This window comes from Lactuca virosa, chromosome 1 (assembly GCF_052849685.1).
Source record: "Lactuca virosa cultivar CGN04683 chromosome 1, Lactuca_virosa_CGN04683_v6, whole genome shotgun sequence".
Classification (NCBI taxonomy): Eukaryota; Viridiplantae; Streptophyta; class Magnoliopsida; order Asterales; family Asteraceae; genus Lactuca; species Lactuca virosa.
Genome location: NC_136426.1, coordinates 114,547,981 through 114,574,442, shown reverse-complemented (window position 1 = coordinate 114,574,442; position 26,462 = coordinate 114,547,981). Strand labels below are relative to the sequence as shown.

The 26,462-nt window shown below is 43.4% G+C and overlaps 2 long non-coding RNA genes across 4 annotated transcripts; one reads left to right on the top strand and one right to left on the bottom strand.

Moving 5' to 3' along the window:
- Positions 1 to 11,995: 11,995 nt before the first annotated feature.
- On the bottom strand, positions 11,996 to 12,862 carry LOC145157017 (uncharacterized). Its single transcript, XR_013737049.1, has 2 exons — positions 12,772 to 12,862; positions 11,996 to 12,671 (listed from the first exon to the last, which is right to left on the bottom strand). It is a non-coding gene; the product is annotated as an uncharacterized LOC145157017 (long non-coding RNA).
- Positions 12,863 to 12,969: 107 nt separating this feature from the next.
- Positions 12,970 to 25,939, top strand: LOC145157002 (uncharacterized). 3 transcript variants are annotated; one of them, XR_013737028.1, is made up of 5 exons: positions 12,970 to 13,108; positions 13,438 to 14,067; positions 14,141 to 15,158; positions 15,470 to 15,552; positions 25,577 to 25,939. It is a non-coding gene; the product is annotated as an uncharacterized LOC145157002 (long non-coding RNA). The 3 variants fall into 3 exon arrangements; XR_013737038.1 differs by having other exon boundaries at positions 14,138 to 15,158; XR_013737030.1 differs by lacking the exon at positions 25,577 to 25,939 and adding an exon at positions 16,403 to 16,620.
- The last annotated feature ends 523 nt before the right edge of the window (positions 25,940 to 26,462 follow it).

The window sequence follows — 26,462 nt, the reverse complement described above, 5'->3', positions numbered from 1 at the left end:
GATGATGTGCAGAAGACTGCTTTCCGGACTCTTTATGGTCATTATGAGTTCGTGGTGATGTCGTTTTGGCTCACCAATGCTCCTGCCACGTTCATGGACCTCATGAACCGTGTGTGCAGGCCGATGTTGGATCGGTCTGTGATAGTCGTTATTGATGACATCTTGGTTTACTACAAGACGCGTGAGCAGCACGAGGAGCATCTGCGGGAGGTGTTGGATACCCTAAGGAGGGAGATCTTGTATGCCAAGCTCTCCAAGCACGATTTCTGGTTGCGCGAGGTGCAGTTTCTGGGGCACCTTGTCAACCAAAAGGGTATTTTGGTTGACCCGACCAAAGTTGATGTCGTGATGAGATGGGAGGTTCTGAAGTGTCCATCCGATATTCGAAGTTTCCTAGGGTTAGCAGGCTATTATCAAAAATTCATTCAGGACTTCTCCAAGATAACTGTACCCTTGACCCGACTGACGAAGAAGGCCGTGGTATTTCGCTGGGGGCTTGAGTAACAGGAAGCGTTTGAGACGCTGAGACAGAGATTGTGCAAGGCGCCGATCCTAGCCCCGCCAGATGGCGTGGAGGATTTCGTAGTATACTGCGACGCGTCCATTTCGGGTTTGGGCGCAGTGTTGATGCATAGAGGTCACGTTATCGCCTACGCGTCGAGGCAACTGAAGCCTCACGAGGCGAACTAACCGACGCACGACTTGGAGTTGGGGGCGGTTGTTTTTGCCCTCAAGATTTGGCGACACTACCTCTATGGGGTCTGTTGTACCATTTACACGGATCACAAGAGTTTCAGGTACCTCATGGATCAGCCAAATCTGAACATGAGGCAGCACCGGTGGCTAGATGTGGTGAAGGATTATGATTGTGAGATCTTCTACCACCCGGGGAAGGCCAATGTTATGGTCGATGCGCTTAGTCGCAAGGCGGCCCCGATCAGAGATATTTGCTTGAGGATGATAGTGGTGACTCCACTTTTGGAGCAGATCCGAGAGGCCCAGCAGGTGGCTATGAAGGAGGAACATCAGAAGAGTGAGCGTATTGTTGGTCAGATTTCCTCCTTCGACTATGATAGTCGTGGGTTGTTGACACTCCACTGTAGGGTGTGGGTGTCGTATCCTGGGGGTGTGCCCAGGTGTTTATGGAGGAGGCACACAAGTCCAGGTTCTCTATCCATCCCGGGGCGACAAATATGTACAGAGATCTTCGTCCTGATTATTGGTGGGCCTGCATTAAGCTGGATGTAGCTTGGTATGTTGAGAGGTGCTTGACCTGCAGGAAGGTTAAGGCAGAGCACCAGAGGCCTCACGGAAAGACGCAGCCGTTGGGTGTCCCCGTGTGGAAATGGGAGGACATTACTATGGATTTCATCATGAAGCTTCCCAGGACCGCACGTGGAGTAGATTCGATTTGGGTCATCGTGGATCGATTGACCAAGAGTGCTCATTTTATCCCGATTCAGGAGAGCATATCAATCGAGAAGTTGGTCGAGATTTATGTACGAGAGGTGGTGGCACGACATGGGGTGCCAGTGTCGGTTGTGTCGGATCGAGATGCCCGTTTTACTTCCAGGTTCTGGAAGCTGTTTCATGACGAGATGGGAACGTGTCTTCATCTCAACACCGCTTTCCACCCTCAGACAGACGGACAAAGTTAGAGGACGATTCAGACTCTCGAGGATATACTGCGCGCATGTGTTTTAGATTTTGGTGGCATTTGGGATACGTATCTTCCATTAGCGGAATTTTGCGTATAACAACAGTTACCACACGAGCATAGACCGTCCTCCCTTCGAGATGTTGTATGGGAGGAAATGCAGGACCCCGATATATTGGGGTGAGGTTGGACAGAGGGTCATGAGGAGTACCGAAGTGGTAGTCAAGACCACGGAGTTGATCCAGCAGGTCTGGAGCAGGCTCCAGACTGCGCAGAGTAGACAGAAGAGCTACGCCGACAGACGCCGATCGGAGCTGGAGTTCCAGGACGGTGATATGGTTCTCCTGAAGGTGTCACCTTGGAAAGGTGTCATCCGATTCAGGAAGCGGGGCAAGCTGGGCCTCAGATACATCGGATCGTTCAGGGTTTTGGCCCAGGTGGGCCCGGTGGCATATCGGTTGGACCTACCAGCCGAGCTTAGTCAGATCCACATCAAATTTCATGTCTCATAGTTGCGGAAGTGCTTGGCAAATGAGTCCACGGTGGTGCCTTTGGAGGATATTCAGGTGGACGATAGCCTGAATTACCTTGAGCACCCGGTAGCCATTCTCGACAGGAAGACAAAGGCCTTGAGAAACAAGAGAATGGAGCTGGTGAAGGTGCAGTGGCAGCATCGAAAGGGTTATGAGTGGACGTGGGAGCCGGAGGATGAGATAAGGGAGTGATGATATATGGTCCATTAGCATGGCCTAGACTGCTCTAGCACGCCAACCTGGCCTGGTGCGCTCCTGCCAGCCCTGCCTGGCGTTCCTTTGCCAGCCTTGCTGGGGACTCTCCTGTCGCCCCCTTGCCCGGCGCTTCCTTGTCGGCCCTTCCTGGTGCGCGTTCGCCAGCCCCGCCCGGCGCCCCCGGGCGGCCGTACCCAGCTCCTTGCTAGTTGGGCCCAAATTGGGCTGGCCCAAGGCCTCTCCTCATGGCTCCTCCATAGAGAGGACTCTTCCCCAAGTGGCTCAGCCACCACTAGACCTCTCTTCATGGCTCAACCACCATACTATACTCTGGCCGGGTGGCTCAGCCGTCACCTGCCACCGTCAGCCACCATACTGATGGGTTTTTGAGCATTCTAACACTTCCTAAGTGTACATGCAACCCTAATAACCTTGAATCTATGTTTTCTCTATATACATGCAAATTTCTTTTTCAAGGTTATTTCCTAACTAGCATGGCATGGGGATTACATAAAACATAAAACTAGTAGAAATACATACCTTGTTGTTGCTTGGATTCCTTCAAGACTTTGTGAGCCTAGCACCCCAAATGTTGTGCCTCAAATGCTTCACACAACACCACAAGACTTGGAATAAAATGAGAGAATGTCACTTAGCCTCAAAATCAGTTATGCCCTCTCTAGTAACACTAGGTCATGATTTTGCTAGCCATAGGGTTCCTTTTATAGTGTTGTCACAATTAGGGTTTACACATGAATGCCCTTAATTGTCATGACTCTTGATTTCTCATGACCCATGGGTTTGTAACTCCCATGGACTATCCATGGAGCTCCATATGGTTATAACCAAACCCATAAACCATGGATCATTAATCCACCATAAAAGAATTGATGATTGTCATAATCAACCCTATATATTTAATTAGTCTCACTTTGATCACTAGATTAATACTAGATTAATACTTGATCAATACTAATTAAATAATACTATTATTAATATATTAGAACTTATAATATATTAATAATCATAAGTGCCTTATTCTCTCATCTAGTCTATCCAAGTATTGCAATGCCATGCAACCCAAATGGACCATGCCGGGTCGGGTCAAGTACATACCAAATAAAGTTATGGACTTAGACACTATATCCAACAGTCTCCCACTTGGATAAGTCTAATAACTATATTTGCAAATATGACTTCAAAATCCGACTAGCAATCGTAGCTCTTTCAAAGTCTCTCGGAACTGAGATGATGATGATACGCCATTTAAGATAAGTGATCATATAATCCTCTGTTCTCATGATATCAGCCGGACAAACACATGGAACATGGTCTTACTTATTGTCCAACATTTGTTTCTCGATCTCTAATTTGTTTCGATATAGAACTAAATTGAACACATCAATTAGGTTCTGACCGGGCCCGGTACATAAGTCAAAACCAAATCATCGAGGGGCCCAGATATCGCTTCTATTTCTAGAAGGAACAGATAAACTTCGACTGATATGCTTGTACTAACTACTTGTTGAATTATTCACAAAGGCACGTTTTATGACATCGAGTTACCAATGCGTTTTCGTGCAATCAATGAATAACCAACTCATAGTCAACAACTCATATCTCTAGGTTTGAAGATTTATATGATATTACCGTCTCACGATCACTCGAGATAAATTCCATGAAGTGATGCAAGTGAGCGTGGGTTGGATCCAATACTCAGCCCTTATGAGTACTCATGAATGTTGTAGCAACCATTGCATTGTCCAAAGCACTTTTAGACAAATCATACAAGCCAAATTCATGACAGTCTTAAATCAATACTTACTTCCAAAGTTTGACTGACTGTGGATGGTTTGAATAATAACATAATTATTCTGGAAGTAAAAACATGCAAAATTGAAACATAGTAAACAATCAACACAAGATAGTAACACCTTACTCATAAATAAATAACAACTTTTATTTATCATCAAATGTCAATTACATTTTACAAGTTTCAGGAATCTAATTATTGAAACTAATATCATCCTTCAGCCCAATGCGCCTCGCATGCTGTAAATGCTTAACCCTGCTCAGTCCCTTCGTGAGGGGATCTGCCGGGTTCTCATCTGATGATACCCTCTTAGCCACGAGGAGTCCTTCTTCTATTCGATGTCTGATGAAATGGTATTTTCTGTCAATGTGCCTAGATCTCCCGTGATCTCTTGGTTCCTTAGCCAAAGCAACCGCACTTTCGCTGTCACAGAAAATTTCCATTGGCTCCTTTATAGCTGGTACAACTCCAAGGTCTCCGATGAAGTTCTTTAGCCATATCGCCTCCTTAGCTGCTTCACTTGCTGCTATGTACTCTGATTCACAAGTAGAATCAGCTACTGTCTCCTGCTTGGAACTTTTCCAAGTAATTGCCCCTCCATTTAGGATAAAGACCCAGCCTGACTGAGAGCGGAAATTATCCCTATAAGTCTGGAAGCTAGCATCGCTATATCCTTCCACTCTCAAGTCATCACTGCCTCCGAGGGTAAGGACCTAATCCTTAGTCCTCCGCAGATACTTGAGAATGTTCTTTACCGCTGTCCAGTGTGCTTTGCCAGGGTTCCCTTGATATCTACTGACCATGCTCAAAGCAAAGGCCACATCAGGGCGAGTACAAGTCATAGCATACATGATCGAGCCCACAGCGGAAGCATATGGTATATCACTCATCTCAGCTATCTCAGCCTCTGTACTCGGACTCTGAGTCTTACTCAGCTTGGCATTACTCTGGATTGGTAATTCTCCTTTCTTGGAATCTTGCATGCTGAACCTCTTCAGCACCTTATCCAAGTAAGTACTTTGACTAAGTCCAATTAGTCTCTTACTCCTATCTCTCAATATCCTTATCCCTAGGATATAGGCAGCTTCTCCAAGGTCCTTCACAGCGAAACACTTCCCAAGCCAGGATTTAACCTCCTACAAGGTTGGGACGTCGTTTCCTATGAGAAGTATGTCATCCACATACAACACCAGGAAGCTAACTATGCTCCCACTAGCCCTGACATACACACAAGACTCATCCTCACTCCTAGAAAAGCCAAACTCTTTGACTTTCTCATCAAAGCAAAGATTCCATCTGCGAGATGCTTGTTTCAATCCATAAATGGATTTATCAAGCTCACACACTCTATTAGGGTATCTTGTATCGACAAAACCCTCTGGTTGAGCCATGTAAACATCCTCAGCCAACTTTCCATTAAGGAAAGCAGTTTTGACATCCATTTGACATATTTCATAATCATGAAATGCAGCTATGGCTAACAATACTCTAATAGACTTAATCTTAGCTACTGGTGAGAAGGTCTCATCATAGTCAACTCCCAGAGTTTGAGTAAAGCCCTTCGCAACCAGTCGCGCTTTGTAAGTATGTACCTTCCCATCCATGTCGGTCTTCTTCTTGAAGATCCATTTTCACCCAACTGTCTTACGACCTGGTACATTGTCAACCAAGTTCCAAACTTGATTGTCATACATGGACTGAATCTCGCTGTCCATAGCCTCCTTCCATTTAGCAGACTCAGGGCCTGCCATGGCTTCCCTGTAATTATTAGGTTCATCCAAATCTATTAGTGTACTATCACTAATAAATGTATCACCTTCAGTGGTGATGTGATAACCATAATAAAAATCAGGTGTGTTCCTCACCCTAGTGGAACGTCTTGGAGGTACAGACTCATCTATCAGATCAACAGGAGTTTCCTCCTCAGGTTGGTTGATAGCATTTGAGGTTCCTTCACCACTTGACTCTTGAAGCTCTTCAAGGTCAATTTGCCTCCCACTGTCCCCTTGGCTTATGAATTATCTCTCACGAAAGACTCCTCTTCTTGCTACAAAAAGCACATTATCACTGGGTCTGTATAAGAGGTAACCAAAGGATCTCTGTGGGTAGCCGATGAAAATACACCTCTCACTTCAAGGTTCAAGCTTATCATGAGTCTCACGCCTCACGAAAGCTTCACAACCCCAAATCTTGATGTGGTCCAAATTGGGAACTTTCCCAGTCCACATCTCGTGAGGTGTTTTGGCAACCTTTTTAGTAGGGACTAGATTAAGGATATGGGCGGCAGTCTCTAAGGCATACCCCCAGAAAGAGATTGGTAACGAAGCTCGACTCATCATGGAACGAACCATATCCAGCAAGGTTCGATTGCGCCTCTCAGCTACACCATTCAACTGTGGTGTTCTGGGAGGTGTCAATTGTGAGACAATCCCACATTCCTTAAGATAATCAAGGAACTCAATGCTAAGATACTCTCCTCCCCGATCGGATCGGAGCATCTTGATGTTCCTGCCCAATTGATTCTCCACTTCCTGCTTAAACTCTTTGAACTTTTCAAAGGTTTCTGACTTATGCTTGATTAAGTAAATATATCCATATCTACTGTAATCATCAGTAAAAGTCACATAATAGCGATTAGCATCCCTTGAAGCAACTCTGAAGGGCCCACACACATCCGTGTGTACAAGGTCCAACAAACCTTCACCCCTATCACAAGTACATGTGAAGGGTGACTTTGTCATTTTTCCAAGTAAACAAGACTCGCAACTATCATTTGACTTGAGGTCAAATGATTCCAAGACTCCAGCCTTTTGGAGTTGGCCTATGCGCTTCTTGTTAACATGTCCAAGACGACAATGCCACAAGGATGCTTTATCCAAGCTATCTGAAGAATCAATATACAACACATTATTTCCTAGATTGTCTACAACATTCACGGCTTCATATACACCATCACAAGGTAATGCTTTAAAGTAAAATACATCATTGTAATAAACATTAATAGCACCATTTTTATTATCAAATGAAAATGAAAAACCTTGTTTGTACAAGCCATGAAAAGAAATAATATTTCTCGCCATTTCGGGCGAGTAACAACACTTATTCAAATCTAACATTAACCCATTATTAAGCAATAAAGAATAAACTCCTATCTTGGTAACAGGTGATGCTTTCCTGTTGCCCATGACTAAGTTTATCTTCCCGTGCTCCACTTGCTCACTTCTTCTTAGTGCCTGCAAATCAGTACAAATGTGAATACCACAACCTGTATCAAGCACCCAAGAATTAGCATTAGATGAGTTATTAGACAATATTGTGTAAATACCTGCATGGGTGGGTTTAACCTTCCCATCCTTTACATCTTGCAGATATTTAGGGCAGCTTCGCTTGAAGTGTCCCTTATCCTGGCAATAGAAGCACTGTGCTTCCTTTGGGTTTGAAGAAGGAGTAATGGGACCTTTCTTTGTCCCACTTGAAGAGGAACCATCAAGAGTCTTACCCTTGGTACCCTTCGAAGGGCTTTTCCTCTTCTTACCCTTTCCCTGCCCAATAGCCAGAACAGGGGTTGTTGAAGGAGTAGAAGTAACAACCGCTTTACCCTTAAGGCCATTTTCAGCTGTCCTTAAGAGTCCTTGAAGTTTGCTAAGTGTGACTTCCTCCTTGTTCATATGATAAGTCATACGAAACTGATCATAACATGGAGGTAAGGAATGGAGAATGATGTCAATCGCCATTTCCTCAGGAAAGTCAACATTTAGCTTCAGCAACCGGTCAACGAACCTTTGCATCTTCTGCAAGTGACCGGTGATGGGTTCACCATCCTTCATCCTTGCGGTTATCATGGAGGAGATGATTTCATACCTCTCCTGACGCCCGCTCTGATGGTACCTTTCCATCAGATCCAGGTGCATCTCATAGGGGTAGAAATCTTCATAGGATTTTTGAAGTTCAGGAGTCATGGTGGCCATCATGATGCATGCTACTTTAGTAGCATCCTTTTCATGTGCAACAAACTCCGCAAACTCTTCAGGAGTAGCAGTGGCTTCACTCACAACCTTAAGCTCCCTATCGAGGACATATTCTTTGTCCTCATAGCGGGTAATCATTCTGATGTTTCTGATCCACTCATTGAAATTGGATCCATCAAAGATGACCTTACCACACAAGTTTATAAGGGAAAAGGAGCCTGTTGGGTTTGAGCCAGAAGCATTGTTGGAAGACATCTGAAAGGAAAGAAAGACAAGTTTCATTAGATTAGGAATCCTTAATAATTCACCCAAATGAAATATTAAGGCTAGGATCCAACAAACTATTTAAAGTTGGAAGAGGGATGTCGTAATCCATACTATAAAATATTTGAAGGTAGGTAAATGACAATTTACCAATTTCCACCATAAGAACGAAATATTTTATTATTAGGTTTTATTGGTTTTGAAACTCCTAGATCTTTTGAGATACATTGAACTTTTCAATGACATGTTTGAATCTCGATTGTGCCCTCTCAAGTTTGTGACTGGGATGCCGAGGATCACAAACAAGGTGTGAATAACCATACAAATTGACTTGGTACCCTCAACAATATTACCTAATCGATCTGCCGGTTAACCACACACGCTCCACCGATCTATAATAAGGTCAAGTTACCCTTTGCCACTCTTACTAGTCTATGTTAGTGTGCCGGTTAACCACACACGCTCCACTAACGACTTGGTAAGGTACAAAGTGTAATTTTATGGGCTAGCACCAATTTCACATTTTCCTAAAGTAACTAAGATTGGGAATTTATAATGTATAGTTACTTTATAATTCATTATACTTTAACGAGTATTTAAAGTCGTATCCTACCCGTTCGGCTAACGACCCTCCACCGATCAAGGAAGCGGTGGGTGAGAGTGGACACCCATTAAGTCACCATTTTATAGGCAACAACCTTATACCCCCCTTATAGACCGGCTTCGTGAATGAGGCCTACTAACGGTAAGAATGACATATTCTTATACATATCTATATAATAAAATTATAATAATAGTATAAGTGTTGATTTTTAAACTTTTTAAAAATCTAAGGTTTAATTTGGAATTAAAGTATTAAAGTGTAAGACTTTTCAAATTCCAAAACTTGAGGGCAAGATTTGAAACTATTCCAAGTCTCTTCAATTTGTAACTTATGAGTTTTAATGGTTCATAAAAATGAAGACTCTTCATTTTATGAAACTTCTTTAGTTCTTTAATCACAATTTAAAGAAGTGACTTTTGGTTATCCATAACTTGAGGACAAGTTATGGACACCATCATTGCCATTAAGATCATGAATTAAACATACCTTGAGGTTACATATAATTCCTATGATCTTCTAAAAACTCATAAGAACACAAATTCATGTCAAGCAATTTCAAGAAATCATATAACTATATACAATACTTGAAAATTGATAAAAGCCATGTAAAATGGGTTAACATAATCATTATCATTTTGAAAAACAGATTTTACAAGTCCAAAACAGATTGGGATAATGATCTTAATCCATTTCCAGCAACAAAACTCGAAAAAACTGCCCAGCACGCTCCTACTCGCCGAGTGCATTATTCTACTCGGCGAGTAGAATGAATTTGTTCATGGACTCGACGAGTCCTCCCCATGGACTCGGCGAGTCCAGTCGTCAGAGTGCAGAATTTTCGATTTTTAAGCAGTTTTGCATCAAGTATACAAAAAACAATCCTAGGCTCTGATACCACTGATGAGTTTTTGAGCATTCTAACACTTCCTAAGTGTACATGCAACCCTAATAACCTTGAATCTATGTTTTCTCTATATACATGCAAATTTCTTTTTCAAGGTTATTTCCTAACTAGCATGGCATGGGGATTACATAAAACATAAAACTAGTAGAAATACATACCTTGTTGTTGCTTGGATTCCTTCAAGACTTTGTGAGCCTAGCACCCCAAATGTTGTGCCTCAAATGCTTCACACAACACCACAAGACTTGGAATAACTTGAGAGAATGTCACTTAGCCTCAAAATCGGTTATGCCCTCTCTAGTAACACTAGGTCATGATTTTGCTAGCCATAGGGTTCCTTTTATAGTGTTGTCACAATTAGGGTTTACACATGAATGCCCTTAATTGTCATGACTCTTGATTTCTCATGACCCATGGGTTTGTAACTCCCATGGACTATCCATGGAGCTCCATATGGTTATAACCAAACCCATAAACCATGGATCATTAATCCACCATAAAAGAATTGATGATTGTCATAATCAACCCTATATATTTAATTAGTCTCACTTTGATCACTAGATTAATACTAGATTAATACTTGATCAATACTAATTAAATAATACTATTATTAATATATTAGAACTTATAATATATTAATAATCATAAGTGCCTTATTCTCTCATCTAGTCTATCCAAGTATTGCAATGCCATGCAACCCAAATGGACCATGCCGGGTCGGGTCAAGTACATACCAAATAAAGTTATGGACTTAGACACTATATCCAACACATACACCACCACCAGCACCAAGATGGTTCTCTCTAGCTAAAAAGAACCATCTCATATCTACCAGCTGATCTAACTTGATCGTCGGAGTCCGCTCCCGGGGCATAGTCCCTGGGGCGGCTCTAACGACTTTGCTCTGTGATGTCCAGATCTCCGCCGCAGCAGAAGACCAGAAGAGTTTTTGGAGTTCTATGTCGCATCATTTGGCGTCATCCCGGACTTGAACGAGCAGCCATAACCTCATTCTATCCTAGATCTGTTCATATCTGTTGTATCTCAGCTTTGGTTTGCTCATATCTATTAATTTCTACCCATCATTTGTTCATATCTTCTTGTTTCTTGCCAAGATATAATTAAATGTGCTTCACAATCTTTCAGATCTATAGATCTATTTTCGTTTTTTAGTTCAGATCTATGGATCTATATGATTTTCTTCACTAAAATATTCCACAAGTTTGCAAGAATCTTCTTAGATTCGTTTTTTACTCATATTTTGGGGTTTTATTGAGCAAGTTCAGAAGAAAACAAAGTTTTATGAGTTTAAACCAACATTCATCTGCTCATAAGATCAGAAAATCCTTTTTTAGTTGTTTTTTTTTCTGTATACAACTCCATTCTACAACCTCAGCTCTGTATTCATTTGCATTTTGATGATTTCTTGAGAAACTTGAGAAGGAAAGAGGTTTTTACAGTTCATAGACCATCCTTTTTTGTTCAAATTGAGAAGAAAATTTGTTTTTTAGATAAGGATTTTTGTATGTTTTTTTTTTACCAATTTTAACAGCTGCTTGTAGGCATAGCTGTGTTTTTTGTACATTGCAAAAGAAAAAAGAGCAAAAAAATCCCTTAAACTCAAAATTCTCTATACAAATCTCTATCCCTGCAATTATTTGCCTGTACACAAAGCTGTGTACATTGTACAGTTCACAAAACCCACAAAATTGTTTATTTCTTTTTACCATACCTATCATATTGCACTTCATCATTTTTACCTCAAAGATATACCCTATTATTTTCATAGTTTACTGGTTAGTAAAAAAATGAGGGGAGATGGAAGTATTCAGTGTATACTTTAAACTACAAGACTCTCTAAAACATGTCTTGTTTATGTTTTAGGATTTCTCCAGCAAATTTGAAAAAAAAAATGGCTTGTTTAAGTCAAAACAGATGAAAGTTAATGTTTTTTTTAAAGTTACCATAGCTTACAATTTATTGATTAGCCAAAAAAAGAAAAAAAAAAGATATAGAGATGAACTGATGCAATCAATATAACAGAAGAAAGGAAGAAAGGTATCAAAGTTCAATGGTGACTCCTTTTCCGTCAATACAAAAAAAATAGTAAAAAAGAAAGAACAAAACATCAAATACAACAGCTGTTGTTGTCGTTTCTTGGCCGACCAAAAGAAAAAAAAAGGAGGAGTGATAGCTAGTTATAGCATCTATTACACACTTTTTCAGTCCTATTGGTATGACCCACAATACAAGCTATCAAAAGTCAACAGAACAGACAAAGGAGCCGAGACCCACCCGGTCAACACACCTCCTCGGGCAGCCTTCCCCAGATCCCAACTTCTCTCAACGAAGACACAACATCGCCATTCTTTTCGCCAAACATCTTCAACTGCGACCCAACAGCTCCAAATCGTCGTAGAAGGCACTGACGCTTCAACCCCCGCCAGAGGTCACCGGAACCGAAGTTATCTCACCAACAGTTGGATGCCTTCACTAGACCAGGTCTATCCGGTACCTGAAGCTACAACGTAACCGGTCGAATGCTCTGAAGAAGCAGTATCCACCGGCAACAATGGAATTCTCAGCTTCAATTGCCACAAACAACGCTCACCGTCGTACCACCTTCAGCCACATCCTGCCGCCAAACAGACCTGCGTTGCCGACGAGGCTTGTTCTTCCCATCACCGTTGTTACCAACGAACACCTTCAGCAGCTTCCAACAACCATCGGGAACTGGAACCACACAATCACCGATAATTACTAGACATCATCGCAATCATCACAGCTATACAACCTCTAGCTATCAGAAAATTGAAATCCGGCAATCTCTCACCCCAACAAGGCAAACCTGCAGCGCTCTTCGGTCCTCGGTTGGGACTGTCTTCTACATCACCGAATTCCAACGAGGAATCACCAGTGCTCCCACCAACTGCCGTCGTTACCACTTGGCGCACTCCATCCGCAAGCCATCGGCAAACAAAGACCAAACAGATCCGCTGCCACGACGACCTCCCAGCTTCAACAAATCGATGTTTACAGGAGCCTCCGACCCAGTTCCTTGATCCATCGTCGGCGACTAGAATCAGAGTACCTTCACCCACCGCTCGCTGTTTCGGCCTCCTTTCCCACCGTCGTCCTCCGGCGACGAACCACAAGGACAGATGCATCTGGTATGATCCTAGCAAGAGAGCGTTCTTTTCCCAGTTTGTGTGACGTCGGATACCAACTGACGAGTCCTTTTTTCCAAATTGTAACAAAATGTTGGGCGTACCCTAAATTAGTATTTGGGCTGATTACTCAAATGGACTCATAAATTCATATTGGGCTCATACACATTTATATTGGGCTCATACACATTTATTTTGAACTTCTTATGATTTATTATGGGTTTCTCCCAAATGGGCTTCTTCATGTCATTGGGCTACATTATTTGTAAAGCTTAACAAAACAAAAATGATTTTTTGGGTAGTAACACATTTGGGCTTCTCCTATGACATAGGGGCTATGATACTTCGGATGGGCTATTTCAAGTTGTTGGGCTACATCAACAAAACATGGGCCATTTTTACAAAAAAAAAATTATCAATTTAATACTCACGCACCACAAGCTCCACTCAACAGAATACGCTTCCAGAATACGCGTTGCGGCCCGGATCACTCGGAATTTTCAAAAAGGGAGGGAGAAGAGTAGTACACTACTACTACTCGCAAAGTATTTCGAGATGATCGTGACTGAAAATCCGAATCGATTTATTATTTCAATAAAAAGTACTAACTATTTGATCGAGTTGTCCTTTCAGATAATCTCTTCACCGCTACGACACTCAGAGTGCGCCAACAACAAACTCGCGGAGCAAAGCTCGGTCTGTAAAGCATTTACAGGGGACTTGCGAAGTGTGAACCACTGAACTGTCACTTATAGTTCCCGTTCAGCGGGCATAGAAATATAACTCCCCACCCGGTGTTGGCTACGGGTCTCGTCCCTCTCACCAGGGCGTGCGCGCGACGCTTATAGCGTCTATTTCTATTAACAACTTTCAGCTGTGACTGGAACGCGGGAATCATGGACCAAGTACGTTGTATCTATTTACATACTTCGGAGCTCGACAACGGTCTTAGAGACTGTATGGTGAGGTTACGCTCCTTAGCTACCCCGACCCGACATTTAATCGACATTAATGTCGCGTAACACTCTTTAGCAGCCTCGGTCCGCATGATCGCAACAACAGTTACGTTGCATCGCACCAATCGGATCGCACTTCTCTCAATGAAGGAATATCAAGTCAGCTCAAGCTTCATAAGCAATGTTTGGCTCATCGCACAACCCCACGGCTCTTGTGGGCGAGGTTCGGTCATTCTCTCTATTATTTAATGTATTGGTGCTTTGTCTAGTCCGATCCGATTGTCAGCAACCCAATCGCATCGGACTAGGGGACTTGAAGACGCACAGTTTATATGACTAAGTCCTGTCCAATGTCATTGGCCGCGTACCAATAACATCGAACTGGGGGGGACTTGATGATATATGGTCCATTAGCATGGCCTAGACTGCTCTAGCGCGCCAGCCTGGCCTGGCACGCTCCTGCCAGCCCTGCCTGACATTCCCTTGCCAGCCTTGCTGGGGACTCTCATGTCGCCCCCTTGCCTAGCACCTCCTTGTCGGCCTTCCTGGTGTGCATCCGCAAGCCCGCATGGCGCCCCCGGGCGGCCTTGCCCAACTCCTTGCTAGTTGGGCCCAAATTGGGCTGGCCCAAGGCCTGACCTAATTCCCCTTGACCTAACTGTCCACTATAAATAGAATAGTGCCTCCTCCATATAGAGGACTCTTCCCCAAGTGGCTCAGCCACCACTAGACCCCTCCCCATGGCTCAGCCACCATACTATACTCCAGCCGGGTGACTCAGCTGCCAACCGCCGCTGTCAGCCACCATACACCACCACCAGCACCAAGATGGTTCTCTATAGCTAAAGAGAACCATCTCAGATCTACCAACTGATCTAACTTGATCGTCGGAGTCCGCTCCCGGGGCATAGTCCCTGGGGAGGCTCTAACGACTTTGCTCTGTGATGTCCAGATCTCCGCCGCAGCAGAAGACCAGAAGAGTTGTCGGAGTTCCATGTTGCATCAGGGAGAATTACCCCGAGCTATTCACTGGCGTATCAGACTTCGAGGAAGAAGTCTAAGATAAGTGGGGGAGATTTGTAACGTCCGAATTCCTGGTACGTATTTAAATTTAAGTTATTTTTGTTTGTGAGGGGACTAGACGAGTTGGTAGCCTAACTCGTCGAGTAGGATGGGATTTGGACGCGTGACATAAGTCACCTACTCGACGAGTCGGGAGCCCAACTCGACGAGTAGAGTTGTCTGAATGAAACCCTAATTTTTAGGGTTTACACCCTTTTTAAACGCATTTATCAACCTCATTCAGCCCCCCATCGTCTCCCTAAGCCCGTTAAACCCTAAAACGTGATCCTTGAGCATTTGTGAGTGTGTGTGTGTCATTCTTAAGGATATTTGTGTGATCTTGAAGCTAGAAGAAGAATGAAGGAAGGGCTAGAAGGTTAAAGGAAGCAGTAGATCCAGGATTCAAGTTCTTTTTCCAGTCTCTTTGAGGTATAAAGTTGCTTCGTTGACTCCTCTATTGCTAGGTTCCTCCATAGCTGAAGTTAAGGCCATCTTTTGGCATCTTTGTGAACCCTTTTGATTATTGAGTGTGATATGAAGTTGTAACTTTAGATCCAGGTCCCTTTTAGCCCCTATAGCTATAAAGTTCTCGAATTTATCTCTTCCCCTGGGGCTAGACTTAATTTTAGGTATGGAAATGGTGTTTTTGGCTCATAACACCTTGCATGCACGTAAAGTTTGTAACTTTACATGTAATATCGACCCTAGAAGGCTAGATATAGGTTATGGATGCATTAATCCCGAGTAAAATCGACTGTATGTATTTGGAATATGGGGGACTCGACGAGTCGTTCATACGACTCAGCGAGTTGGGTCGTGGTTCCCCCAACCTTTCTGGTTATGAGTGAACTCATTGAGTCTAGGAGGTGACTCAGCGAGTTAGACATGGTTTTGGACTCGAAGATCATAGGATTCAACGAGTTCATGTATGAACTCGGCGAGTAGAGAGCAAATGTCCCATCTGAGATGAAGATGAACTCGACGAGTTCAAGGATGAACTCGGCGAGTTGTGAGTAAAATGCCTCGACTTTCATGAAGGAGGACTCGACGAGTTATTGGTGAAATCGACGAGTAGGGTCGAAACCCCAAAGTTTTATGGACCCAGGAACTCGACGAGTTGATGGTCCAACTCGGCGATTTGAGTCAACCAAGATGTTGACTTTGACCAAGATGTTTACTTTTACCAGGGTGTTGACCTTGAATTTGACTTTGACATGAGTTGACCCTTGTAAGGGGTTATGAGTATGGAAGGGTAATTGAAAGGAATTGTTATGTGTAGGAGTTTGAGATGAGTAGATCCCGGCACCGAGGGAAGTTCAGCTACTACACGACATCGAGGTGGATTACCTTCCAGTAGAAGTGGGTCTAAGGCCATAATGACGACCCACTAGTAGGAGATGTTGTTAGAGAATTGTCTGTGTGATAATTGCCTGGTTGCCACTATCTGATATGTTTGTGTGCTAGGATGCCTTATATGTGTGTTGATAGTAGCAGTGGTGATAAGTCCCCGGATACCAGTTGAAAGATGCCGAAGAGGTGGACAGTACTCATATATGCCTAGCAGTATGTTTATGATATGATCTTATGTGGTAGTGGTAGGGGTGGAATAGTCCTGAATTGGGGTCGCTACTGCCTTGCGGCTCAGGGAATCAGCCACTACGTTGGACTTTCCCGGGTGGTAAAGGATCTCACAATCATAGTCCTTAACCACATCTAACCACCGACGTTGCCTCATGTTCAGATTTGGCTGATCCATGAGGTACCTCAAACTCTTGTGGTCCGTGTAAATGGTACAACGAACCCCATAGAGGTAATGTCTCCATATCTTGAGGGCGAACACCACAACCCCCAACTCTAAATCATGCATCAGATAGTTAGCCTCGTGAGGCTTCAACTGTCTCGAAGCATAAGCTATCACGTGACCCCGCTGCATCAAAACCACACCCATGCCTGTGATCAAAGCGTCATAGTAAACTACAAAATCATCAACACCCTCCGGCAGAGTGAGAATCGGTGCCTCACAAAACCGTTGCCTGAGCGTCTCGAAGGCCATCTGCTGATCAGGCCCCCATCGGAAAACCACCGACTTCTTGTTCAGTCGGGTCAACGGGACTGCAATCTTGGAGAAGTCTTGAATAAATCTCCTGTAATACCCCGCTATACCCAGGAAACTCCGAATCTCAGTTGGAGACCTCAGAATCTCCCACTGGATCACGGCCTCAATCTTGGTCGGATCGACCAAAATACCCTTCTGGTTGACAAGGTGCCCAAGAAACTGCACCTCACGCAACCAGAACTCACACTTGGAGAACTTCGGAAAAAGTTTCTCCCTCCTCAGTGTCTCCAGCACCTCCCGTAGGTGCTCCTCATGCTGCTCCTGAGTCTTGGAATAAACCAAGATGTCATTAATGAAGACTATTACATACCGATCCAGCATCAGCCTGCACAAGCGGTCCATGAGGTCCATGAACGCGGTTGGAGCATCGGTGAGCCCGAACGGCATCACCATGAACTCTTAATGATCATAGCGAGTCCTAAAAGTTGTCTTTTGGACGTCCCCATCCCTGACTCGCATCTGGTGATGCCCTGACCGCAGATCAATCTTGGAGAACCAAGATGCTCCCTGGAGCTGATCAAACAAATTGTCTATCCTCTGAAGTGGGTAACGTTTCTTTACCGTTACCTTGTTCAGCTCCGGGTAGTCTATGCACATGCGATGTGACCCGTCCTTCTTCTTCACAAACGGGATTGGGGCTCCCCATGGCGAACTGCTCGGCCTGATAAATCCCTTGTCTAGCAGCTCTTGCAGCTGCGTAGATAACTCCTGCATCTCGGGAGGAGCCAACTGATATGGTGCCTTGGCTATCGGAGCCGCACCAGGAATCAGGTCAATCCTAAACTCAACTTGTTTCTCCGGAGGTATCCCAGTCAAATCCTCTAGAAATACATCCGGGTACTCTCGTACTACCGGTACATCACCCACCGGCTGTCAACTGGAAGGCTATGCTCTTGGCCACTGGCGCCTCTGCCCGACCCTGACGGCCGTCTGTGATCCTCAATGTTGCAGGAGCGGGTGTTGCCACCTTACCTGCTGCTGCCAAACTCGGACACTGGGAATGCTTGTGTCCCCTCTGATCGCACTGAAAGCAAATCAGATCTGATGATGTGGTGGTGGTGGTAGTAGTTGTACAATCCCTTCTCATATGCCCCGTTCGGCTGCACATGAAGCAGCCCGAACTCCCCGCCTTGCACACCCTGTCGTGCAACTTGCCGCATTTGCCACAACGGCTACGGCTCTGCTGGCTCCTAGATCTGTGATCAGACACCTTGGGCTTCTTGCCCGAGCTCCCCATGTCAGGCGCCACCTCTGGCTTCCTTTTCCTCTCCATCTCTAAATCAATCTCCCTCTCACTAGCCCTTGCTATCATGTCATCCAACGTCTTGCAGCTGGAGCGGCTCACAAACTGACAGATATCACTCCACAACATCTCATGATATCGGGCCTTTTTCATCTCCGCGTCCGCTGCATACCGTGGAGTGAGAAAGGGCCCTCTCCCTGAACTTGGCGGTAATCTCCGCCACTGTCTTTGTCGTCTGCTGGAGGTCCTGGAACTCCCTAGCAAGCTGCTGAACCTCAATAACTGGTGCAAACTCGGCCCTGAACCTGGTCGTGAAATCACCCTAGGTCATCGCATCCAACACTGTATCATCCTCAATGGCCCGTCCGACCTCCTCCCAACAATCATGTGCCTGGTCCTTCAGAATACAGGATGCAATCCTACCCTTGTCCTCCTTGGGACATCTGCTAGTGCAGAATGCATTGGCGACATCTGCCAACCATCTAGTACTCACGATGGGGTCCCGAGCCCCATGGTAATTAGGAGCTCCACAAGCCCTGAACTCCCTGAAAGTCAACGTGCGCGACCCCATCATGGCCGCCACCTCAGTGCGGAAAGCACTCAACCTCTCATCCAAAAGCTCAAGGATGCCCTCCTTGATCGTGCCAAAGATCACAGGAGTCTGGTCTAGGATGTTGTGCGTAATCTCGGAGGATATGAACTCTCTAGTATGCTCACACTTTCACACGAGAAAAGCAGATTTCTGAAACTTATCGTCGTTTTAAAAAAAACTTCAGTTTATATAATTTAATTCATCACACATTAGGGCCTAAGGGCCTTTTTTGTGTTGCTCGTCCTGGACATTTGAATCCTCAGGACCAGCCCTGGATCCTTGCTACTAAAAAACCAGAGACTACTCATCTCCTTTACCTTACCACCTCACCGTTGCTCACTCGGACACCCACCAATACCACCTCCCGTCGGCGTCGCACGCCACCAACCCACTAGTGCAAAGTTGCAAACCAACGGTACACCTGCGCTCCACCGGCCATCGTCGGTGAAACCTACCCCTAAAGTTGCGAACATGTATGATTTAAACGTGTTATATAGGTTGGGTTGGGTTGATCTTTATGATCTGTCAACCCGAATACATATATGAGTTGGGTTGGGTTGATGTATTATGACCCGCCAACATGAACCCGACCCAATTGTCACTCCTAAGATTGACACAAGTCGAATTTATATGAAATCATATTATTTTATATATTAAGCGGGTCGGATTTTCTAACATCAGACTAATTTTTGGATTTTTGTGTTGAGAATTATTTGATTTCAGATCGAATCAGATTTATCCGTTTGATTTGGATTTTTTCGGTTTTATACGACAATGATAGGATTTTTTTCCTAGATAAATATTCTGAATTTTCAAAATGAAAAAAATTTAAGTAAATTACACGGATGGTCCCTATGGTTTGGGATATTTGCACGTTTGGTCCATAACTTATTTTTTTAACTCGGAAGATCCCTACAGTTTGTTTTTGTTGCGTGTTTGGTCCCTGTCTTACCTAAAAAGATTATTTTGCCCTTGATTCTTTAATTTATTTAAATAATGTAGGGTAGCTAAGGTAAGGTAAGGTAAGGTGATGTGGAAATGGGGTTGGGGTGTGTTTATTTAGATAAATTAAAAAATCAAGAGCAAAATAGTCTTTTTAGGTAAGACAGGGACTAAGCACGCAACAAAAACAAACAGTAGGGACCTTCCTAGTTAAAAAAATAAATTAGGGACCAAACATGCAAATTACCCCAAACCGTAGGGACCATTCGTGTAATTTACTCTAAAATTTGGATTAAACATTTGAAGGATAAATTTTGAATCGGATCAGATATATTTGGTTTGGTTGTTCAGATATTTTTCAGATATGGAAAAACAAATATGTTGTGTACACCTCCGATGCTTGCAAGTTTATTAAGGATTAGTGCGACACTTTTTTCAAAAATAAATAATAAAATAATATATATGTAATGGAAGTATAGAGATAAGAATATGTAACACCTGGTATGCGTCAATTCATTAATTTTTAGAATTTTGTTTTTGGGCGGCCACGGTGAAACATCCCAAAAATATAGTCCAAAATTTTCATTTTTAGTTATTCATAAAACCATAATTATCATTCGTCACATGAAACCATAAGTCATAAATCATGAAAGTGTCATAAACAACTGTCAATGTATCCAAAACACATGTCAAATATCAGAGTGAATCGTCCCAGACTAAAAAGATGCGGTGTGTGTCATGCAGTCATCCTGAGCCCTTCCCCATGCTAGTGGAAGTACCTGAAACCAAAACTGAAAACTGTAAGCACGAAGCTTAGTGAGTCTCCCCAAGCCACCACATACCATACACATAATCACATACCGAGCCTAGCCCAATGCATCGGGCCCCGCCCGACATCGGACGAATCCGGCATCGGGCCCCGCCCGGCATCGGACCAAGGTCCGGCATAACTTGGGCCTAGCCCCTGCATCGGGCCCCGCCCGATATCGGACCGAAGTCTGGTATACATATCATATTACAAGCATAACATAACATAAACATGAACATAACATGAAGCTAACATTCCTCGGGCTTGCACCGGCATCAGAACTAGGTCCGGAACACATAATCAGACACATGAAAGAATCACAAAGACATCAAGCATACTAACTACCTCAGGCTTGCCCCGACATCAGACCGAAGTCTGGAACAATAAATCTACCTCGAGTTATCCCCGGCACATACAATCACACATAAGCGGGCCGGCCTTGGTGCCTTAGACCCGTTCCTATAGGATAAGACTCACCTCTTAAACTGAATGCTGCACTCGTGCGTGAGGAATCTCTGCTGGCTGCTCCCACGGCTTCCCGGCTATCTCTATATGATAATTCTTTGTCAGAATCTAATAATTTATCTAGGGTAAAAGGACCATTTTACCCATTGCTCTAATAGGGACCCTAACTCAGGCCTAATACTATCTAATCTTCCTAAGCCCATAAATGGCCCACTAAAAGCCCACTTACGACCCAATTTTCTAAATTGGGCCCAGTTTCTTAAATGGGCCTTTTACAAAGTCCAACATATAATCCAAACCCATTGCTGACTCCTTATGGCCCATTGAGGCCCAATCATTGATAAGCCCAAGACTCATCCCAAACCGAGGCCCAGAGTCGCCAAACCCATATCTGTTGAGTACGTGGGGCGTACTCCTATATACGCTAAGCGTACTGGCTAAATGGGCTATACGCTGCACGTACCAGCATGTACGCCCAACGTACTTCCCTGTTAAGACACTTTTCCCATTAAGTGCTTATTACTCCTTTCCAAAGGCTATAATCACAAATCTAGGTCTTATTCAGTGTCTTAATCCATAAAGTCGATCACTTGGTGGCTTGCAACCCACCAAATGATCCCAAAGCTATAATAATAGCAACTAACTCCATAAAAATGACTAAATCGCATTCATGGCTACAAAAAGGGTTTAAAGATCGAAACTTTACTGATAAAGGGATGCTTTGAGCTCCAAGGGTGGCAACCCTAAGCTCAAAAATGAAGTTGCATGAAAAGATCCAATCTTTGGACCTAAAAGGTCCAAAGCTTCATATACCAAGATCTAAGCTTCTAGGAGGAAAGTTAGGAGCTTTATACCTCCTTTGGATGCCAAAAGATGGAATAATTTCAGATCCTTGAGCTCAAGATACACAAGCTCTTCTACTTCTTCTTCTCTTCTTATTCTTCCAAGCTTCTCTTCACTAAAATGAGCTCAAAAGGGTAAGCACACACAACAATGGATTATGGGACGTTTTAGGGTTCTTCTGAGGGTGAGGGACTGGTAAGGAGGGTAGGGTTTGAGCCATAATGGGGTATTTATATGACTTAAACCCTAAAAATTAGGGTTTTGAGTCTGCTCACGTACGCTGCGCGTACTCCTTGGTACGCTGGGCGTACGTGCATGCGCCCCTCGAATCCTAGGCGCCTCTACGCCCCGCATACGCCAGGTTACGCCCAGTGTACGGCTTATGGGCAGCCCAATAAATAAATAATAAATAATTTAATTAAATGATACCTCGAAAGATAGATGTTACACACGGCATGGCGTTATTTTTCCAGACCGCGAATTTGAATGACCCACCACGATGTGGCAACCGATTTTGGAGAAACCCTAATCCTTGGGATTTGGGCCCTATATAGAGGATATGATGGTGAGGTTTTTGTAATATTTCAGCCTCCATCACCCTTTCAAGAGCATAAACCCTAACCCTAGCCTCTCTTATGTGATATTGAACTTTTGTGGTTTTTGGATGTGTTTTGAATGAGGAAGAAGAAGATGCTAGCCCAAAGATCAAGCAACAACTCTTCCCCATCCTTGGAATCACTCTCTGGACCATGTGTAAGTCCTCAAGTTTCCATCTTGATGATTATTTGGGTGTAGATCTATCTTTATTAGCTTATTTTGGTCCATAAATGATGTTTGGTTGGTTTGGGGTCATAAAGGTTGCAACTTTATGACTATCCTGAGTCCCAATAGCAATATATCTTGTAGATCTAGACTTTGGTCAGTATTCTTAGCCTTGCATGAGTTTTGGTCACCTTTTTGATCATTTGACCTAAAATGGAATTTAGACATGTACTGGGCACGCATGTCTATAAAGCGCCCAAGTTTAGGTTAGATCTGGTATTAGAAACTCCTCCGGAGTTTGTTAGACTAAGGACTTTGAGGAAAAGTGTTTAATGGTTAAGCCCATGTCATGATTTTGCCTTTATTAGACCTTTGATTATAGATTTTGTCTTATTGAAGTGTCTTAATGGATAAAGTTGGAAAATTTATCCATTAAGGCGTTGAGAATGAGTAGATATAGGTTTTTGAGCCTTTGGTTTTGAGTTAAAAGCAGCTTAACTCGATTAAGCTAATCAGACTATTCCCCACGGCGTGCCACTAGGCCGCCACGACGTGACGGGTAGGGACTAGTCGACTGTATTAACATCTTATGCTCACGGCATGGCAGAGGAAGGCCACAACATGGAGGATTTACTAATACCTTGTTGAGTTCTTTGACTTGGGTGTAACATACCAAAAATCATGACCAAAAATTTCATTTTTAATATACTATTTATAAAACCATTTGTCTGAAAACATAACAGTGTCAAACCATATTCAAAACCAAGGTATCAATAAACAACCATGTCATGATAAAATAATGTCAGAGTACAAATCCCAAGGAACATCAGTGCGGAAATCATGGTGTGATGCGCTGCAGTTAAGCCGGCTCCTTTCCCCTCGAAGAGGAAGTACCTGAAACCAAAACTGAAAACCGTAAGCACGAAGCTTAGTGAGTTCCCCCATCATACCACATACCACATACACCCTCGGTATCTTTCAACCGGTAACTGTCTTCGGTATCTTCCAACCGGTAACTGTCTTCGGTATCTTTCAACCGGTAACTGCCCTCGGTATCTTTCAACCGGTAACTGCCTTTGGTATCTTTCAATTGGTATCTGCCTTCGGTATCTTTCAACCGGTAATTGGGGACTATTCCACCCCTACCACTACCACATAAGATCATATCATAAATATACAACTAGGCATGAATGGGTACTGTCTACCCCTTCGATATCTTTCAACCGGTATCCGGGGACTTTTCATCCATACTACAACTAACACATATACAAGGAATCCCAACATACAAACATATAAGATAGTGGCATACCAGACAATTATCACACAAACAATTATCCAACAACATCTCCTACTAGTGGGCCGGCATTGTGGCCTTATACCCACTTCTACTGGAAGGTAACTTACCTCGATGTCGTGTGGTAGCTGAACTTCCCTCGGTGCCGGGATCTACTACTCTCAAATTCCTACACATAACAATTCCTTCCAATTACCCTTCCATACTCACAAACCTTTACAAGGGTCAACTCGGTTCAAAGTCAAAGTCAAGGTCAACACCCTGGTCAAAGTCAACATCCTAGTCAAAGTCAACATCCTGGTTGACCCAGCTCGTCGAGTTGGTCCATCAACTCGTCGAGTTCATGGGTCCATAAAACCCAGGGGTTTCGACCCTACTCATCGAGTTCGCCCATAAACTAGTCGAGTTCTCCTTCATACAAGACGAGACATTTCACTCACAACTCGCCGAGTTCATCCTTGAACTCGTCGAGTTCATCTTCATCTCAGATGGGAAATTTTCTCTCTACTCGCCGAGTTCATAAATGAACTCGTAGTCATATGGTCTTCGAGTCCAAAACCACGTCCAACTCGCTGAGTCACCTCCCAGACTCAACGAGTTCACTCAGAACCAGTAAGGTTGGGGGAACCACGAACCGAATCGCCGAGTCGTATGAACAAATCATCGAGTCCCCCATATGTCAAATCCATACAGTCAATTTTACTCGAGCTTAATGCATCCATAACCTAGATCTAGCCTTCTAGAGTCGATATAACACGTAAAGTTATGAACTTTACGTCCATACATGGGTCTTCAAGCTCAAAAGACCCAAATATGAAGCCTACTAGGTGCATGGGACTCCCATGGCCATACAGTTGGCACATTTATGCCATGGACTCCCTCAAGGGTTCCAAATTCGAAGTCATAAACCCAAAATCGTGCTTGCATCGAAGAATGGTTCCAAAAATGGCTTCTAAAAACCCTAAACTACTCCATAAATAATATATAATGAAAGGAGGAGCAAGGTATAGACTTTTTACCTCCAAAAAGCAGGAAATTAAGCAAAATCTTTGGATCTACTTGTTTCTTATGAAATCCCCAAGCTCCTTCTTCTTCTGCTGCTTCTTGCTTCAAGAACACAAAATGGCACACAAAAGCTCAAGAACACTCAAAATTGATTAGGGTTTCGTGAAGAGGGTCTGGAGGGTGATGGAGGTTGGGGTGGAAGCCTTTTAAGGTGTTTAAATAGGGTGCAAACCCTAAAATTTAGGGTTTCCTCCAGGCAGCTATACTCGTCGAGTAGGTGACTTAAGTCTCGCGTCCAATTCCCATTCTACTCGATGGGTTGTGCCTCCAACTCGCCGAGTCCCCTCATAAACATAATTAACTTTAATTGAAATATGTATCAGGAATCTGGGAGTTACATTGGGCCTGGATCGGTTTTAGACCTGTGGGCCATGGTGTGGCCAATGATGGCCACGACATGGAGGTCAACTGAGTTTGACTTGTGGCCAACCCTTAGCTTTGGAAGGTAGACCAAGGGTTTACCTTATATGACTATCTAGGTGTGGAGTAGCACTTGTATTACAGTGAGAGCAACAACAATTGTTTATCGTCTGTGAAGTGATTTTCTCCTCACTGTACTCGTGGGTCGAAGGCACCAATGTCAACCCACTAGGTTATGTATTTTGGTATATAGGATGATGTTATGTTGATTATATGTTAGATTAGTAAATATGCATGACTACATGTACTTGATAGTTATATGTTTATATGTTACATATGTCGACATAGTATGGGTGGGTTAAGGTTGTATTGCTTTGTGTTGTCGGCCTACAAACCCAGACAATCCAATCGGAAGATTGTGGGTCAATGGCAATCCAACCAGGAGATTGTGGGCCAGAGTGGCATGCGACAAAGTATATACTTAAACAATCTGAATTAAATTTCTTTTAATTACTATGTTTATTGGCATGCGACAAAGTAAAATCGGAAAAATGGAAGTTTAGCCGAGAAAGTTACTTAAATCCATATTACTTTTACAAGGAAATATAAAATCTGTTGATTGACAATGCTTTTAACCGACAATAACTTTGACGTGGAAAACCCATTTGGGTGTAGAAAATAGGTTTAACACAAGTTATAACTATTAAAAATAAGTCATTTGTTTAGAAATATATACTAAAAAAATATAAATTAAATTTCTTTTATTCTCTATGTTTATTGGCATGCGACAAAGCAAAAACGGAAAAATGTAGGTTTAGTTGAGAAAGTTAAATCCATATTACTTTGTTT